The sequence below is a fragment of the Astyanax mexicanus genome, chromosome 1 (genome assembly GCF_023375975.1).
Source record: "Astyanax mexicanus isolate ESR-SI-001 chromosome 1, AstMex3_surface, whole genome shotgun sequence".
NCBI lineage: Eukaryota > Metazoa > Chordata > Actinopteri > Characiformes > Acestrorhamphidae > Astyanax > Astyanax mexicanus.
This window is the reverse complement of record NC_064408.1, coordinates 125,128,511-125,145,371: the sequence shown is the minus strand read 5'-3', so window position 1 is coordinate 125,145,371 and position 16,861 is coordinate 125,128,511. Positions and strand designations below refer to the sequence as shown.

At 34.9% G+C, this 16,861-nt stretch overlaps 1 long non-coding RNA gene across 2 annotated transcripts in view; it reads left to right on the top strand.

The window, feature by feature from the left end:
* The window catches only part of LOC125784801 (uncharacterized), a 177,119-nt gene that overhangs the window by 14,249 nt on the left and 146,009 nt on the right, over positions 1 to 16,861 (top strand). The window lies entirely within an intron of this gene.

Here is a 16,861-nt window from a genome sequence, read left to right as displayed (position 1 = left end):
TGATTGGTGGAAACTTCACACTAGACCTCGAGCAGTTTGGACTGTGTGTCTCTCCACTCTTCCTCCAGACTCTGATCCCTTGATTTACAAATGAAATGTAAAATTTACTGATGATCAGTGATGGTTTGGAGAGCCATGTCATCTGCTGGTGTTGATCCACTGTGTTTTATTATCAAGTCTAAAGTCAGTGCAGTCAGTGGCGGACTTTAGCTAGGGGGCCCATCAACATTAATATGCGAGAAATAAATTTCAGATATAACACTATTGTATGTGTCAAAATGGAAAATATTTATTTTAAAAAATAGTTAAAAAAGGAAATTGAAGCTTTCGATGCTAATTGTACTTTTTATATGTGCAATCAATAAACATATCTGTTTCATAGAGATTTTTATAAACGTCAGGACATGTGTTACTGTGAACTACAAATGAACAGAAGTCACGTTAGATCAGTGTTTCTCAACCCTGTTACTTCATATTCTACTGCATATTAACACTGTTCTGCATATTATACAGCTTTCTCTGTTTAAAGACAGTTTAATAAAGTAAGTGATGGTATGTCTAATACAGTGCTGATATACATGATTAATTTAGGCTCCATAGGGGGCTAAAGGATTTTAATAGGTAAACTCAGTAAATGAATGTTTATTAGCTGATCAGCTGGATCAGGTGGAAAACAAAGTTTTGGGGCAGTGATCAGAGTTAAGAAACTGCTTTAAATTACAACCATAAAGTACTGTACTACATTCTGGCTATCCACTACATCTGGCTTCTAGGTAACTAGAAAGCTAAATTAATTTTCATTCATTATAGCTCACAGTAGGTCCTGTAATCCTAAATTAATAAACACAGTTTGAAAATGAAATAGTGATTAGCTGATCAGGTACAGGGAAAGTTAAACATTACATATATAGTTTATTTATTTTCTTTAACCTTGACTCCCTATCTAGCTAATTCCAAAGTTAAGTTAACTCACTAACACAGCTGCAGTTTATTAATCACAGTGGGTTTAATCTGTGTTTTGATTCAGAGACATGTATTTTTAACTAGCTATCAGAAACATATCATCACAGTTTACGTGGTTAGTCTACCGTTACCTTTAATCACCGTATATCCAGATCTGTTTAAAATCAGCAGCTGAATCCCGGTCCCGCTGCTTAATCTCACAGCGAGGGAGGGGCTCCGCGCGCCGCAAAACCAGCAAGCTGATTGGCTGTTTCTACTGAGAGGCGGGACTTAATTCCTGAACCGGCTCCGTGATTGGTCCGGTCTGTCTCCTCATTAATAGTACAGCTGATCTCCTCTAGCGCATGGCATGGATGGAATATTCCATTTTAACGCGAAAGAGGGGGTTTTTTACTTTCCAAAGGGCCCCAATTACCAGCTGTAGGCCTATGTGAAGTATGCAGTTAATCAGGGGGCCCCTACAGTGGGAGGGGCCCAAGGCAGTTGCCTAGCTATGCCTCTATGCAAAGACCGCCTCTGAGTGCAGTGTCTACCAGAACATCTTACAGCACTTCATGCTTCCCTCTGCTCACAACGTTTATGAAGATGCGGATTTCATTTTCCAGCAGGACTTGGCACACTGCCCACACAGCACACAAAAGTACCAATTGCTCTTATATAATATTCTAATATTCTGAGAAACTGATTTTGGGTTTTCATTAGCTGTAAGCCAAAAATAAAAATAAATAAACTCTTAAAATAGATCACTCTGTGTTTAATACATCTATATAATATATGAGTTTCACATTTTGAACTGAATTACTGGAATAAGGTAACTTTTCAATGATATTCTAATTTTATGACCAGCACCTGTATAAGCAATTGTACTTATTTTTATGTAATTGTATTCCTATTCAGTTGAATTTTCTGCACACAATATTTACAAGTATTGTGTATTTAAACGTTCAGTGTAAAAGTGAAATGTTAACACATTCTTGACAGGAAACTAAAATTTTACATTTGCATATTGCAAATTCTGCACACCCGTATAGTTTATTTACTGAATAATGGGAAGGAAAAAAAAATAATTTACACATGCAATGGTCATTCTGTTCCCCTCCTCCCAGTAATGTAAATTCAGTAAATGCACAGATGCATTAAAACAGAGGTTGGGTGTCTCTGGAGGATGTGTTCACCGATTTTCTAAGTGGAAGATTTTTACCACCTGTTTTTACACTCAGCTAATTCTGTATTAACATAGTTGGTTACAATGATATATGCCTTCGAAAGTTTGTTTGCATAGACTGTTTTGTAATCATGCACTCTTTCTTTCATTTAACAAAATATTGGACACATGGCAATTCTGGATGTAAAATATTTTATTTGTCAATGTTTTACATAGAAAATTGGTGAATTAGAAATAAAATGTTGCATCTACAGAAAAATGAATGCCTTTCTTAAGCTTTTATGGTATCTTGGTACTCCCTATAATCAACATAATGTAACTAATTTTAGCAGACATAGATGAAACAAACTTAAATGTTTAAGGAAATAATGTCTTAACAATTCCACTGTTTTCCATTGGAAAATAATCCACTGTGGTATTTTTCTTGCTGTCAACCCATCGTCCTCTAAAATGCATTCAGAAACTTCTCATTCCAAAAGAGTCTGGCAGAACTGCACAGCAGCCATATAGATGTCTGCACCCCGTGACTGTGATGTTGCTCTGGGGTCAATGAAGTCTCTGAGTGCTGTAAACTGCTCTGCTGTAAGTGGACAGCCTGTGGCAGGAACATGAATTCCAGTATTTCTAATGTGAGGTAACCCACTGCTCTCCCAATCAATCTCTGGTATGCCCAACACCTAGATAAAAGAAAAAGTTCACTTATCAAGGAAATGCATCATACCAAACAGCTACATACACACAAATATGCAGGTCCGGGTAATCCAGGGTCAGTGTTGAAACCAAGTGGATTACAGTTAATAAGGATACATGATGGGTAGCATGGCATACCTAGGTCAAAGGCTCTGATAACAAATCTATTACCTTAAATCTTTAACATCGTTTAAAACTTTAAAATAAATAAATTTTCAAGTTTTGCTCATTTATAAATCATTATATAAAATTTGAATAAACAACTATTGAACTGTCCAAAAAATATACTACTGATTTGTTTGCAGGTTGTTACATACAAACACACACAATTGTACAACCATTTTAAGTTGTAACAGTTTGTACCTCCTCATTTTGGGGCTCCTGAACTGGCTCATAAATTTGTCCTATTGCCCACAGCTGGTTTGGAGTCATGTTGCCCTCGGTTCTTAAGGGGTGATTGTCCCAGCCCTCTCGAAAAATGTCCAGGTCATCTTGAAGTCTTGGTACAAAGGTGTAATGACAACAGAAAATGTGTGTTTGGTCTGCAATGTCAAGATAGTTGCCTTCCTCAAGATAGTGGAGGACATCGTAGTACATGCTGGTCACTGCAGTCCACACGTCTCTCCATAATCTCTCGATGCTAAAAAGTAAAAGTACTGCACCTCAGAATTTATTACAAGACAGTAAGTACAGCTGTAGCAGCTTAATTAAAAAAAGGATTATTTTGATTAAACACATCGCTGGTTGTGGACACTTTTTCCAGAAATGAAACTGCTCCTCCCAGTTCCACGGACTGTGAACATGACGCGTGCTATCTGGACATTCTCAACTCCCTGATCGCCCCTTACTCTATAAGGTTGCAGAATATTACAATTTGTGATTGGCACAATTATTAACTTAAAAGTACATATTCCTGTAGTTACTAAACAAAGCACTAGCAATGGCAACATCATGGGTTTGGCTAAAACAATGAAAAAAGTATTTAAGCTGATTTAATTAAAAGTGTGTTTTAAAGAAATATGTAAAATATTATAACAATATGCTCAACATTTACTGAAACAAAATGAAAAGGCTTAACTCAATATAATTAACCTAAGTCATTATGTGCACAATTTATAGACTATTATAACATACCTAAGAGGGAAACCAAATCTGTCCACTGATTCCTGGAAGAAGGTCAGTGCAGTTGATGCCAGGTTGTTCGTGGCAGCTCCCAGGTACATTATCTAGGTCATATAAAAATATGTCCAGGCTTCTTAACAGTATAACAAACACAATTTTAATAAAGTAATTAAAAACATTATACAATAAACTCTGTCATACGCCTATGAACAGTTCTTTCTGATACTCCTAATAGACCAGCGATGCATGAAATGGGCAAATTCATGTCAAGTAAACTTTTCAGGTATTCTTGACTGATCACCACTTTTGGTCGTCCAAGGCAACCTTGTTCCATCTGTACAACCACCATGTGTGTCTCATTCTGTTGCTTTGCCATGTTAATTGCACTGCTCAGTTAAAGCCTCCAATATGGTATGGGGTACACTGATCTGAGGGGAGATGGCAGTGAGGAAAACTAGTTCTTGAGCACAGACAAATTCCATATAGTCTAAATCCAAAGGCATCCTGTCAAGGACACACTCCAGACGCGAACGAAGCCTCTCCCAAACATGATCCAGAAGTAAGGTTAGTTGCTAAACATAAAACAAGAACAAAATAAGCTTTAATTACCATGTCATTTTAACACACCAATTCCTAACAGTTGACTGTCAAACAATAGTCAAATCTTACATGAAATTCTTCCTAGCAGACTACTGCTAGGCTCTGCAGAGATTCAACTGACCATATGAGTCAAACCAGGTGTGTCATTTATGTAAATGAGGTAGACAGAATGCTTAACGTGAAAACAGCTTAATGTGTCTTAATGTATTCAAACAATGAGCTAGGAACACCAAACTTCACTCACTTATTTCTCTTCATTAGTACTCTCTAATATTGTAAGGACGAACCTGTATTACAACAGTAAAGTTAAAACAAAATGTTACATTTTTTCCCTCCCATTGAGACAGATTAATGTGGCTTAATATATTACAACAGCAACCTAGGAACACCAAACTTTAATAAAGTATGCCCAAAGTCAACTAACCACTAAATACCCCACAGTCAACCATCCCTTACCCATTCATTTAACACTAAAAACCACCACAGCCAATTAATCATTGCCTGCTAATTAAACAGTTAATTTAGCCCCAGTCTTTCAACCATTATTTGGTTTGAATTTAGTTAAAAATAAAAGAACATCAAGACCTTCAATTGCACATGATACATAATACTTAAAATGACATTTAACTTAAATTTACTTTATCGAATTGAATATTATGCATAATTGTAAATAATTAAAGCTTAAATAAAACTATTTGGTTAGATATTAGTTAAAAGGTGGGGTCATTGATTTGGCATATTTAATTAAAGTTTGGTGTTCCTCGCTCATTGTCTAAATACATTAAACTGTTTCCTAGTAATAGGTTTCAATGGGTGGAAAAAGCTTAACATTTTGCTACTGGTGTACAGGTTCATCCTTACATTATTAGAGAGTACTTATGAAGAGTAATGAGTGAGTGATGTTTGGTGTTCCTGGCTCATTGTTTAAATACATTTAGCCGTGTTAAGCTGTTTTCGCGTTTTAGACTGTGCCGTAAATACTGAATTCTAAAGTGAAAAGTTTGATAACAGTGCTTACAATGTATTTCTCCCCGTTTCAATACCTGCAAGCAACGGAATACCCATGCCTTCCAAAACTCAGACCAGCTCAGGCCAACCAAAACCCTTGTCTACCCACAACCAACAAGCTAGCTAGCTAGTCACCCCACGCTATATAACGCAAAATATCAAGCTTGCCGTGTAGCGCACTGAGTATTTAGAACTCTAATTAATTACCTAGATGATTATGTGGGCGTGAAGAACTTTGGATGCACTTACCTCGTTGGGGTTCATCCTTAGTTTTCTCCCGTACAAACGTGGCTCATCTGCTCAGCTTCACCTCCACAGACGTGAACTCGAGTGCAGCCGTGAGATGGCGCTGTGTCTCGTTAATGCTGCGATCGATCGCTCTAAACAGTTTACTTTTCCTGGGAAGCCCTGGATGTTGGAACTCCGGTTTGAATTCGTATTTCTGAGATCTGAATTTGAGCGACTTGAAATGTATGCATCTGAATTTTTTAAATCTGAAAATTTCATGAAATGAATTTTTTTCAACAGCAAATGTCACCACATCATAAGTTCAAAACACAAAATGCATTGTCAAAATTCAAATTTATTAATTACACCATTAAAAAATTCATTTTTTTGAAATGTCATGTAAATATAATTCAAATATACAAAATTCAGATTCAAATACTTTTGTCAGCTATCTGGCTCCATAGTATTTCCTTTAATAAAACCATCTGGATAGCACCTTTTGAGACATTTCCTTTCACAAAAAAAGCTTAAGATTGGTTATTGTGAGCAATTAGAGGAACAGAGACTTCTTTACAAAATATCTGAGATGGTATTTAGTGGTAAAATCAGAATACAAAAGTGGATTTTTTAGCCTAAAATTCCACTGCTGTTGGGTGGAGGTGAGATAATCATAGAGATAATTAGATAACTAGGAGATTAAAATTGGATAATAGGATATAAAATAGGATGCATAAAAATTGCTTGAATACGGATGCAAAAAAACTTTTGGTGTTCATCCATCTAAATGTAGACAATTATATTTAGACATGCTTTGTTGGTAAAAAAAAAAGGATATTCTTTAAAGAGCAACACAAAATATATTTAGCCTACTTTGATGAAAAGGGAGAAAAATGACTGGAAACTAGGACTGGACGATATGGCTATATAACAATACATTTCTTAATTTCAGTCTATACAATACAATTCCAACATCAATATGAACAATATTAAAGCCCTTGATGTAAATAATAATGGACTGATAGAACTGGGTTATATGCTAAAACAATATTTTCAAAACAATAAGAAAATTATCACAAAACTATTAAACAAATTGATATATTGTTCAGCTCTACAAGAAACCTGTGTAAAATTCAATACTCTGTATTCAGCTATTTAACCAAAAATACACTTTTCTATCCCTACTAACTACTGAGGTAAAGTTACTCACTTTGGATCAGAGGATCCTCCTCCATCACTGGAGTTATGAGGCTCCATCATGGAGGTGCTTCAGTGAACATGCAGATCCTTGTGAACAGATTAACAATAACATATGATCAGGTTTAAATAACATTAAAAGTGAAAATAATGCTAATTGGCAAGTAAGATATGCATATTTTAATTATATAGAACATTAGAAGTAATATATTAAATAATCACATTGCTCCAATTTCCGTTTGCACCCCCTGCTGGTAAAACAGTGGTACTACATATGACCACACCTTTACAGAAATAACGTTTTTACCCTGTTTTAATAAATATATTTCCTTTTTTACTTTTACCAGAAGAACAAAAATGATCTCATCTTTTATTTTGATTTTCTAAGTAGAATTGAAGTAGAACAGCATCTCTGGAAGGGCATCCACCTTTTACATCCACTATTTTGGACTGAACAAAACTGAAAAGTCCCAAAAGACCAAATAAAGTAGGTGTGAAAGCAACTTAAATTAGGGCTGAGTTCATATCTCATATCTTAATATGCTCAAAATAAATGGTGATACTCAATATGACATGATGAAAATCATAAAGTAAAATGTTGAATTATCAGAATTTATTTGTAAAATAAAGACACAGCATGCTGTACATTAAAATAATAAAATATCACTGTACATATATTTTTATTATTGCATTAAACTACACCGGATTATGTTGTTTGAAGTGGTAAAATAAAACTGTCATGCTGCTCATTTTTCTATTGATCTAATCTTTTACGCAATCGTAACTGAAGTCAGCTTTTGTAGCAGCTATAATATTACAATACAGTCATTTTTAATATCTGGTATAGAATAGTTTGGAATATAATTATATTTACAATATATTGCCCAGCCCAAACTTATTCAGGCAAACTCAATTATTTTGTTAGAAAAATATCACTATATGTTTATATTTTAGGTTAAGGTTTCAGTATTGTCACCTACATTTCGACATGTTTACACGATACTGTTCTGTATCTGCCTCGATTTAGGTCTGTTTCAGGCTTTCACTTTGTGATATTTTTCTAAAATAACAGGTTAATCCAGAATCACACTACTACCAACATCCTCTATCAGCAGTAGTAAAAGCAGAAGTTAAGGTGGATTGGAAAACACTGGCAAAAAGTTATAGATCATACATTTACTACATTTATTTTTTTTAGTTAGTCTAACAGGCTTTAGTAACTTTAAGAATATATAATGTGTTACTAACTTTAACATGTAAGCATGTTTTGATCATTTTTTTAAATAAGTATAAATTGATATCAGATCATTTAAATAAGTGTCTAGTCAGTCGTACACACAGTACTGTCCAACTTCTACCTGTGGACATGTTTCCATCGTGTGTAACCAACATATGCCCACCTGGGACAATGCTAACATGCTAATCTGGGTCAATGCTAACAAGGCTAATCGAGAAAAAAATGAAATTGTTGACATATTTTGATCGGATTCGCCATAAAACACAGATGAATGAAACTAAAAGCAGCTGTAATAATTTCAGATGTCCTTAGATAACTGGTGTTTTTTGGAAATTGTATGAAATACTGAACAATTATATGAATATTTAACGTCTTTCACTCGGTTGTGAGATTTGGCCTAGTTCTGAAATCCGACATCTGAGATAAATAAACTTAAAATTAAATTAGTTTAAATTACAGGTCCATATTTAACATTCTCGTTGGTTCTGAACTTACCCAGTGCTGGTTGAATTTAGTTCGTTTTTTCCTAAACTGCGTCACTCCTTCTTCATTCTTCTGTAATGGATGACCAACTTACTTTCGTTTTCTCTCTCATTCTCTGCACACGAGCCTCTGTCCTGCCCCCGTCTCTCAGAGCCAATAGACAGTGAGTGGGTGGAGCCTCTGTCAGGTTTTCGCTGCTGGCAGCCAATTAAACCTCACAATATCATGTAATGTTTGCGTACATGCTGGTGATTGGCTGGGTAACAGAGTTTGGGGGTAGATATGGGTGCTGATATTTCTGATGTGGGATGAAAAAGGTTGTGGGAGGATTTTTATCCAGCTGGTGAAGTTCTTCAGACAGACTACTCTCTAAATATTCACTTCACTGTAACATTTCTGCTTCACCAGAAGAAGGAACTTTAGTAAAAGCAGAAACTTCATGTAGCTCCAGATCATGGACAAGCAGCTCCTTTTTGTTTTTGTAAACCCACACTATTTGTTAGATATGTTTGTAATGTCCAGTGCTTTTACTGCAAAATACTATTTTGTGCATATTAGGTCCATTATTTCCATTTATACTAATATTAACTACTAGTTCTAGATTGCATCATCTTGCAGTGGTCAGGTCAGTTCCCACAGGATTTGGCTCATAGATGGGGCAAGAAGGAAAAATACATAATCAACCTAAAGCCATTTTCAGTATATATTCAGAGTAAGCAATATAATAAGTATATAGCTCGTGGATCAGTGCATTTCAGTATATCCTAATAAATGTGAAAGCAAACGGTGACGCATCTATTTTGGTCCACTGTAAATAGAACTGACATAAAAATTAAGAACACTCAAGACAAGACCTTTTTTTGTTTCTATAGAATCATAAATAGTCTGTTTCACAGATATTTTTTGAAACACAGGCAGTGGGCTACACACAAAAAAAGTAATTGTTAAATTAAATGACAGCATTCTTTTAAAAAATATATGGTTCTGTTCATTTAGCTGTTATTATTATTATTATTATTATTATTATTATTATTATTATTAATTATGTGCAGTGGACAAATTTATACTGTACTGTAATAAAATGTTTACCTTTTTAGTTATGAAGTGGTCTGTAAAGAACTTTGAGCTGCACTTATGTATGAATAGTGTTGTACCAATAAAAAAACGAATATTCTAAAAATATATTATTGTTATTATTATTATTATTATTTTATTTTGTTGTTGTTGTTAATAATAATAATAATAATAATAATAATAATAAAATTAACTTAATTTGCACAGGTCATGCTCTCTTACACACAATACTGCACTGCGCTTCATTCTACATGCTTGATACTGTACTCACACTTTATTGCTGAGAAGACTCAACTGTAATTACCTCATCCATATCTCATACATATCGTTTCTACTGACAGATTATCAGACAACCTCCAACCAATTGATACTTGAAAGTCTGGAATAAAAACAGCTGCTGATTTAATTTCTGATATTTAGATGCATCCATGTACACTAGCAAAACATTAAAATAGGACTGTGTTAAATATTTCAGAGCCACAACAGAAATGTAGATCTGTCAACATCAGCAGACAGCTGATCGTATATAGACAGGTCAACAATAGGTTCTGGAAACAGCCAATGAGGAATTACAGGCCTGGGAACTGTTGTACACAGCACCAAGTCCCTCAAACCCATGTTCTCAGCTCCTCCAGCACCCCAAGCTCCCCACACTGAAAAAAATGATGAGTAAAATTTAGCAAAAAGCATTTGCTTTTTTTTAAGTCAATTTAATTTCATATAAATTTAAGTTACTTCAACTCGGTTTCAAGGGTTAAATATTACATACAGAGTAAATAAGTGAACTGAACTTCAGTCAATCCTTTAGTGAACTTTACTTCATTTATTTTTGCTGAATCAGTCCTTTCTTTTATTTTTTTTTACTTTACATAATTTCTGCATACAATATTACCTAATTAAAATGACTAAATATATACAATATTACTCAAATAATTTGATACATAATATTATAACTCCTGAAATTTAAATATTTTTAGTTAAAACACACATTCAAATATTTACATCATTTCAAATATTTATTTTGTAAACAGACCAAGTCTCACTGTCTCAACACATGGATGGCATGTAGCACATTCTTTTTAGTGTACTGTTATTATTACATGCCATCCATGTGCTGTTGAGTGTAATATGTGTGTTTTAAATAAAAATATTTACATGACAATATTTACATTTATCTCTACCTACAAAAATACAACAGACGATTTTACTGCTCTACTGCATAATCTCAGTGCCTGATCTTGAATCAGGTCCAGTATTTTGAGATTGGTCAAAGATGCAGATCTATATGCTACACAGTCATAGTCAAAAACTGATCTCACCGGGGCTCTGTACTTACAAAGAAGTGAGTTTTTCTCTCTCCCTCTTTGCGCACGAGCCTCTGTCCTTTGTCCCGCCCCCTCTACCTCTCAGAGCCAATAGACAGTGAGTGGGTGGTGCCTATGTCAGGTTCTCATGGAATGTTTGCATATTCATGAACCTGTAAAGGCAGGGAGGTTGAAACATGATCTGGGATGGTTCTGGTTATATAACAGCCTGTTTGGAGATCTGTTATATAACTGTCACATTACTGTTTCATCAGTCTTTACAACGGTTCCTCTCTGAGCTAAAATGTTTTAAAATCTTTAAATAATGGCCACCTTAAATTATTATGGCGGCCCAACAATATTTACAGTTTTTTAGACAAGCTCGACAAACAAAGTTATTATTTTTCCATATAGTTTTCCATATAAATACATATTATCTCTCAGGAGCTCAGTGATCTCCAGCACTGTGGTACCATGATAGGATTCAGCACCTGTGCAACAAGTCCAGTCGTGAAATTTCACTACTCACTAATAAATATTCCACAGACAAATGTCAGTGATATTATAACTTCATTTTGAATATCTATGAAACAATTACATTTAAAATAACAATTATGTTTTTTATAATGTATATATGTTATACCTGAGGTAAAAGAAAGTAAGTAATATACACAAATATCCCTTTAAAACACCTTTAAAATCAGGTCTAAAGTGTGAATACAGTGTAAATGTCACAGATTGACCCAGGCAGGGAGACGAGGAAAGCGGACGCAAAAGCAGGTAAGGGCGAAACGAATAATTTAATAAATAAATAACAAAGATAAACAAAGAGACAAGTAAACACGTAACAAGGAAATAAACCAAAACAAACTTGAGATAATAATAACAAACAAAGAGGGAGGCTAATAAACGAAGAACTAAACTGAACTAAGAACATAAACAAGGAATAAACAAGAAACTAGAAACTAACAGGAATAACCGAGGATAAAACAAAAATAAACAGGGCAGGGACATATATATACAAGGGAAACAACAAGAAGCAAAACACTAAGCAGGGAACTAGGGAGCGAGGAAATAAACAATAAACAAACAAGAAGATAAACACTGAACTAGGAGAGGCAAGTGTAAGAGCAATAAATAACAATTGTAATAGGTAAAGGTTAAAATGTTCTATATTGTACATGCTCAGAACAATAGGAATCTCTGTAGCCTCTAGAGGGCGAGTTAAGCTGTTTAGGTGTGTGGGTGTGTGTATGTGTGTGAGAGAGAGAGAGGGAGAAGGAGAGTGGAGTCGGAGGAGAGAGCCGTGAGTGTGTGTGTGGTGTACACAGCCTTTCTCACCTGCAGCTAAACGTAGTCTCCCAGTAGTATACAAATAAAAGTGCTTCTGATGACATCCACTATCCAGCCTGCCTCTGTTCTGTGGTGGTTCGGGACCCGCTACCGTATCGCCGACCGAATGGACTCACAGCCCAAGAGTTGAGTAAGAACTTTCACTCCACATCCACGTTTTACACAAGTAACTAGAGCTAGAGATACAAGAAAACGCTGGGAGACAAAACAACATGTGAAGGTGCAAAGACCGACGAAGGACAAGAGACAAAGAAAGGCTTTATAACACACAAGGGAAGTGGAAACACCTGGGGCTAGGGGGCGGAGCTACAAATTGACACAGGTGAAAAAGTACTGAGACAGAACACAGGGGCACAGGTCACGTGGGACACATACAGGCACGAGGACAGACAGGAAACAGGGCCAGGACATGACAGTAAAACTGTGTTTATAAAGCCACAGGTGTAAATCTAATGAATGATACACTGATATATTGCGGTTACCAGTTTAACAGAAAGTGTTAAATCTGATATTAAATTAGCATGTTAGCTAGCTGAATTCACCAGCTCAGTTTTTCACTATTTTACACTTTTTACCTTAATTTGTGAGGAAAAATTTACCAGATAATCCTGTACTGAACTGATTATCGGTATATTTAGCAGGAAAAATCGAGTTAAATGAAATTAGCCCGTAGTTAACTTTTTCAGCCTGTGGAGTTTCAGCCTCAGACTCTTCCCGAGCAAAGAGGTAAAGAGGAAAAAAGGCGGGAAACGGAGTCACGGAGGAGAAAGAGAAAAAAATCCTGATAGGAGCACATTATATACTTTTTTATATAATTGTATATTTTATTCTACTTTTATTTAAAATCATGACATGTAAAAGAACGAAATCCTGGTATAATCACATTATATTTATATTATTTTATTCTACTTTCATTTAAAGTCACAATTGAGGTAAAAGAATAAAATCCGGGTATTAGCACAGTATATTTCTTATTTTATTTCGTTTTATATTTTATCTGATTTAATTTTACTTTTACTCTAAATCATGATTAACTTAAAATAATCACATTCTGGTATGAGCACATTATATTTCTTCTTTTATGCAATTTTATATTTTATTTACTTTAATTCTACTTTTATTTTGTCTTGACTGAGGTGAAAACGAAAAACTCACATGAGCACAATATATGTCCAATTCATTATATTTTATATTCTATTTTAATTTATTCTACTTTTATTATAAGTTATGTCTTTGGTAAAATAATTAAATCCTGCTATTAGCACATTACATTTCTTATTTTATTAAATTGTATATATATTTTTTTTAAGTTCTGTCTAAGGTAAAAAAAAAAAAAATCTGGAATGAGCACAGTACATGTCTTATTATCATGGAGGAGAGAGGGCAAGTTCATTACCCAGCCACAAAAGCCCAAAAGAACCAATGGTGCTGTGTGTCCCATACCCTAAAAGCTGTGTAAAGTTCTCTACAGAACTCGGTCTTTCATTTTAACTCATGAAGTTCCTTAGTGACATATACTGAACATCCTCAGATCATCATTATAGGACAGTGTGGGAATCTGTATTTATTTATCTCACCTTATTTACAGAATATAGAAGTGTTGGCTTAGTTCTGGAGATAAATCTAAACTAGCTCCTTTTAAACGTTTATTATTTGCTTCTACAGCTCTGTTACAACCATTTAACCATAAATGAATGTTTTACGCTCCAAATAACTAGTTCTGACCTGATTTATTGAACAAAATGTTAATTATAGTTAGGAAATGGTTGTTACATCATGATTTTCATCTTCAAATATAAAATATTTAATTTCTATTATGTCACATCTTAAATTTGCTAAATATTTGGCCAGTGATCCCCTAGCAGTACCACTACAGTCCAGTAGAGGTCAGTAGCTCACAGTTTTTAAACCAATGGTTTATAACGAGGAATTTGCCATTACATTAGGACCTGGTTCTTACTTATTTTTACGTTTGTTGAGTGTTTTGTGGACAGAAACGTACAATTGTTCGTCCTCCTGTGGCAGAACTTCCGCAGACTGAGTATCTTGGTAAGTCTGAAGGCCTGTTTGTTCACCATGTCCACTTTCTCCAACCTATGATAATCTAATTCCAGGTGTGGGTTATATATAGAGGGGTTTAAATCCCCCAGTGTTGAGCTGTGGAGCAGTGGAACTGAGTTCTCTGGAATGATAGAGCTCTATCCAATACTTGCATGCGATGAGTTGGTTAGGGAGTTGGAATATACATGTATATTATTGTATTAGTTACAAATAAAACTTCATCATCCCAACCTGTGTCCATCATTACCAGCCAGGGCACATGAACACAAGAGGGTTCACATATGTTTATACTTCTTATCCAACCAGACTCAAATTAACTTGATCCTAATGAAGAGATTTATCTGGAAAGTGGTTTAATTTAACGATGAGAAGACAGAATGTGAACAAGCTGACCTCTATTCCTCAACTACAGTACAAACTCCTGTATATCAGAAACCCAGACAGAGAAAGTAATAATGCTTCATACCGGTCAGTGTGAGCAGAATCAGAATCTGAGGGTGCAGCGTTCCCATTCTTCTTCTGGAGCTTGAATCTCTTCTCAACAGCTACTGAAGGTTCTGTGACTGGGTAGTTCTGTATAACTGTGAGGACTAAACAATTAAACAATCTGGTCCCAGGTCTGCATGTTTGTACATGTAAAAGCAGAAGTCTAAACCCAGAAATCAGAATTCAGACCATCAGACAGAAGGATGGATAGCAGGAACTAGCATGACACTTCATACTTTCAAGTTGACCACACCTGTTTTCTTTACAGCAGCTAAAATATACACATACAGAGACAAGATATATGACATACACTGTCAATCAGTGTCACTGCAGTGCTGAGAATTAGGAACCACCACCCAAATAATAATAGCTGCTCTGTGGTGGTCTATCCTGTGGGTTTCTGGGTATAGAAGAACAGGGTAAAAGTAAGATAATAATAAAGTATGCAATAAAACAGATACAGAATTACAGCCTGTAATTATATATTTAATCAGACATTTGCAGCAAACATTCTGGGGTATTTAAGAGTTTCAGTCCTGGGATTTTTTGCCCCATTTCAGACCTAATTTCTGGATTTGCCAATGGTCAGTGCTGATGCATAGGTCAAATTTGCTTCTTACATCAGGAGAAAAACACTGATACCTCAATAAAATTAGCTTAGTGGTATTCTGTCGAGTTCTCCTATTGGATATGTTCTGCCTAGTAGTCCTGTGCATTCACACTCCCACAGATTTTTTTATGTTTTCATGTGTTTATGGTCATAATATTATGATTAATAGGTGATTAATATATACTGATATATATCTGAGCTTCCTAATAGGGCAACACTAATTGACAGAACTAACTAGCTATCATGTTAGCACCCATTCCAACATTATTAGTTTTACAAAAAACTACAGCATATCAGTTTTTTTAAAACAGCTTTTGTATGTGTTTCATTTGCTTAGCTACCCCTGGCTAACAAGTTAGCACACAGTTCACCATTAGAGATTCAGAAACAGCATTTATGCCTTTTATTAAAACAGCTAATCATGTGACTATTTATTTGCCATAGGGACAGTGTTCAAAACTAGTAGCTTGGAATGCAGTGTTTTCCTTTCTGCAAAAATAACATTATTAATTTTAACCAAAAATGTCTATTTTGGTCTCATCCATCCAGAAAACATTCTTCCAGGTTAGCTAATGTTAACTACTTTATTTTAATGAGGAATATTTTAGCTAACGTTAGCTAGGTTAGCTAATGTTAACTACTTTATTTTAGTGGGGAATGTTTTAGCTAACGTTAGCTAGGTTAGCTAATGTTAACTACTTTATTTTAGTGGGGAATGTTTAGCTAACGTTAGCTAGGTTAGCTAATGTTAACTACTTTATTTTAGTGGGGAATGTTTAGTTAATGTTAGCTAGGTTAGCTAATGTTAACTACTTTGTTTAGGTGGGGAATGTTTTAGCTAACGTTACCTAGGTTAGCTAATGTTAACTACTTTATTTCAGTGGAAAATGTTTTAGCTAATGTTAGTGTGGTGTATTAATATTGAAACGGTTGCACGCATTTAACCACATTTACTGAAGCACTAAAAGCACTAAAAACTAAAAACACTGAAGATAAAACAGTATTACAACATGCCAACCTAGCCGCACTCTAGTTTCTCTATCTGAGCACGCGCATATCACACAAGAACATGCAAACTACGGTGAGCCCACTAGCTCAATATACCACATCACCTCCCCTTTTACTTTAAAGGTAACTTAGAAAAACTTAGACCTTCCAAATCATATTAAACATATCTCTCTCATTTACATTAAGGTTAAGTTAGGGCAATACTTTAGTCAATTACCTTAACACAAAACATAGTTACTATGCATTATGACTATAAATGACAACATTACCCATAC